This window comes from Misgurnus anguillicaudatus, chromosome 21 (assembly GCF_027580225.2).
Source record: "Misgurnus anguillicaudatus chromosome 21, ASM2758022v2, whole genome shotgun sequence".
NCBI classification, from domain to species: Eukaryota; Metazoa; Chordata; class Actinopteri; order Cypriniformes; family Cobitidae; genus Misgurnus; species Misgurnus anguillicaudatus.
In genome coordinates, this window is record NC_073357.2 from 16975001 (window position 1) to 16977500 (window position 2500).

Here is a 2500-nt window from a genome sequence, read left to right on the forward strand (position 1 = left end):
GAACGCTTACAGAAAGGATGCATTTCTGGAAAAAAATTATATGAATAAATAATTAAATAATTAATTAAATAAAGAATTAAATGCTTACAGCACCTGGTATTCCCAGGCGGTCTCCCATCCAAGTACTAACCAGGCCCGACCCTGCTTGGCTTCCGAGATCAGACGAGAGCGGGCGTGCTCAGGGTGGTGTGGCCGTAAGCGAGCGCTGACTCGATTCGAGAGCCACTTCAAGACTAATGTGGCAACGCCATGCCATCGGCGAACGCTTACAGAAAGGATGCATTTCTGGAAAAAAATTATATGAATAAATAATTAAATAATTAATTAAATGCTTACAGCACCTGGTATTCCCAGGCGGTCTCCCATCCAAGTACTAACCAGGCCCGACCCTGCTTGGCTTCCGAGATCAGACGAGAGCGGGCGTGCTCAGGGTGGTGTGGCCGTAAGCGAGCGCTGACTCGATTCGAGAGCCACTTCAAGACTAATGTGGCAACGCCATGCCATCGGCGAACGCTTACAGAAAGGATGCATTTCTGGAAAAAAATTATATGAATAAATAATTAAATAATTAATTAAATAAAGAATTAAATGCTTACAGCACCTGGTATTCCCAGGCGGTCTCCCATCCAAGTACTAACCAGGCCCGACCCTGCTTGGCTTCCGAGATCAGACGAGAGCGGGCGTGCTCAGGGTGGTGTGGCCGTAAGCGAGCGCTGACTCGATTCGAGAGCCACTTCAAGACTAATGTGGCAACGCCATGCCATCGGCGAACGCTTACAGAAAGGATGCATTTTTGGAAAAAAATTATATGAATAAATAATTAAATAATTAATTAAATAAAGAATTAAATGCTTACAGCACCTGGTATTCCCAGGCGGTCTCCCATCCAAGTACTAACCAGGCCCGACCCTGCTTGGCTTCCGAGATCAGACGAGAGCGGGCGTGCTCAGGGTGGTGTGGCCGTAAGCGAGCGCTGACTCGATTCGAGAGCCACTTCAAGACTAATGTGGCAACGCCATGCCATCGGCGAACGCTTACAGAAAGGATGCATTTCTGGAAAAAAATTATATGAATAAATAATTAAATAATTAATTAAATAAAGAATTAAATGCTTACAGCACCTGGTATTCCCAGGCGGTCTCCCATCCAAGTACTAACCAGGCCCGACCCTGCTTGGCTTCCGAGATCAGACGAGAGCGGGCGTGCTCAGGGTGGTGTGGCCGTAAGCGAGCGCTGACTCGATTCGAGAGCCACTTCAATGTGGCAACGCCATGCCATCGGCGAACGCTTACAGAAAGGATGCATTTCTGGAAAAAAATTATATGAATAAATAATTAAATAATTAATTAAATAAAGAATTAAATGCTTACAGCACCTGGTATTCCCAGGCGGTCTCCCATCCAAGTACTAACCAGGCCCGACCCTGCTTGGCTTCCGAGATCAGACGAGAGCGGGCGTGCTCAGGGTGGTGTGGCCGTAAGCGAGCGCTGACTCGATTCGAGAGCCACTTCAAGACTAATGTGGCAACGCCATGCCATCGGCGAACGCTTACAGAAAGGATGCATTTCTGGAAAAAAATTATATGAATAAATAATTAAATTATTAATTAAATGCTTACAGCACCTGGTATTCCCAGGCGGTCTCCCATCCAAGTACTAACCAGGCCCGACCCTGCTTGGCTTCCGAGATCAGACGAGAGCGGGCGTGCTCAGGGTGGTGTGGCCGTAAGCGAGCGCTGACTCGATTCGAGAGCCACTTCAAGACTAATGTGGCAACGCCATGCCATCGGCGAACGCTTACAGAAAGGATGCATTTCTGGAAAAAAATTATATGAATAAATAATTAAATAATTAATTAAATAAAGAATTAAATGCTTACAGCACCTGGTATTCCCAGGCGGTCTCCCATCCAAGTACTAACCAGGCCCGACCCTGCTTGGCTTCCGAGATCAGACGAGAGCGGGCGTGCTCAGGGTGGTGTGGCCGTAAGCGAGCGCTGACTCGATTCGAGAGCCACTTCAAGACTAATGTGGCAACGCCATGCCATCGGCGAACGCTTACAGAAAGGATGCATTTCTGGAAAAAAATTATATGAATAAATAATTAAATAATTAATTAAATAAAGAATTAAATGCTTACAGCACCTGGTATTCCCAGGCGGTCTCCCATCCAAGTACTAACCAGGCCCGACCCTGCTTGGCTTCCGAGATCAGACGAGAGCGGGCGTGCTCAGGGTGGTGTGGCCGTAAGCGAGCGCTGACTCGATTCGAGAGCCACTTCAAGACTAATGTGGCAACGCCATGCCATCGGCGAACGCTTACAGAAAGGATGCATTTCTGGAAAAAAATTATATGAATAAATAATTAAATAATTAATTAAATAAAGAATTAAATGCTTACAGCACCTGGTATTCCCAGGCGGTCTCCCATCCAAGTACTAACCAGGCCCGACCCTGCTTGGCTTCCGAGATCAGACGAGAGCGGGCGTGCTCAGGGTGGTGT

The 2500-nt window shown here is 47.0% G+C and overlaps 10 non-coding genes across 10 annotated transcripts in view; all 10 read right to left on the reverse strand.

Annotated features, from left to right (window-relative positions):
- Window positions 1-81: 81 nt before the first annotated feature.
- LOC141356018 (5S ribosomal RNA) lies at window positions 82-200 on the reverse strand. Its single transcript, XR_012362459.1, has one exon. It is a non-coding gene; the product is annotated as a 5S ribosomal RNA (ribosomal RNA).
- Window positions 201-329: 129 nt separating this feature from the next.
- LOC141356019 (5S ribosomal RNA) lies at window positions 330-448 on the reverse strand. The gene has a single exon (XR_012362460.1). It is a non-coding gene; the product is annotated as a 5S ribosomal RNA (ribosomal RNA).
- Window positions 449-589: 141 nt separating this feature from the next.
- Window positions 590-708, reverse strand: LOC141356020 (5S ribosomal RNA). The gene has a single exon (XR_012362461.1). It is a non-coding gene; the product is annotated as a 5S ribosomal RNA (ribosomal RNA).
- Window positions 709-849: 141 nt separating this feature from the next.
- On the reverse strand, window positions 850-968 carry LOC141356021 (5S ribosomal RNA). Its single transcript, XR_012362462.1, has one exon. It is a non-coding gene; the product is annotated as a 5S ribosomal RNA (ribosomal RNA).
- A 141-nt stretch (window positions 969-1109) lies between these two features.
- On the reverse strand, window positions 1110-1228 carry LOC141356022 (5S ribosomal RNA). The gene has a single exon (XR_012362463.1). It is a non-coding gene; the product is annotated as a 5S ribosomal RNA (ribosomal RNA).
- A 135-nt stretch (window positions 1229-1363) lies between these two features.
- Window positions 1364-1482, reverse strand: LOC141356023 (5S ribosomal RNA). Its single transcript, XR_012362464.1, has one exon. It is a non-coding gene; the product is annotated as a 5S ribosomal RNA (ribosomal RNA).
- Window positions 1483-1611: 129 nt separating this feature from the next.
- Window positions 1612-1730, reverse strand: LOC141356025 (5S ribosomal RNA). The gene has a single exon (XR_012362466.1). It is a non-coding gene; the product is annotated as a 5S ribosomal RNA (ribosomal RNA).
- A 141-nt stretch (window positions 1731-1871) lies between these two features.
- Window positions 1872-1990, reverse strand: LOC141356026 (5S ribosomal RNA). The gene has a single exon (XR_012362467.1). It is a non-coding gene; the product is annotated as a 5S ribosomal RNA (ribosomal RNA).
- Window positions 1991-2131: 141 nt separating this feature from the next.
- On the reverse strand, window positions 2132-2250 carry LOC141356027 (5S ribosomal RNA). Its single transcript, XR_012362468.1, has one exon. It is a non-coding gene; the product is annotated as a 5S ribosomal RNA (ribosomal RNA).
- Window positions 2251-2391: 141 nt separating this feature from the next.
- The window catches only part of LOC141356028 (5S ribosomal RNA), a 119-nt gene continuing 10 nt past the window's right edge, over window positions 2392-2500 (reverse strand). The window contains exon 1 of the ribosomal RNA XR_012362469.1: window positions 2392-2500. This exon is cut by the window's right edge and continues 10 nt beyond it. This is a non-coding gene — a ribosomal RNA (5S ribosomal RNA).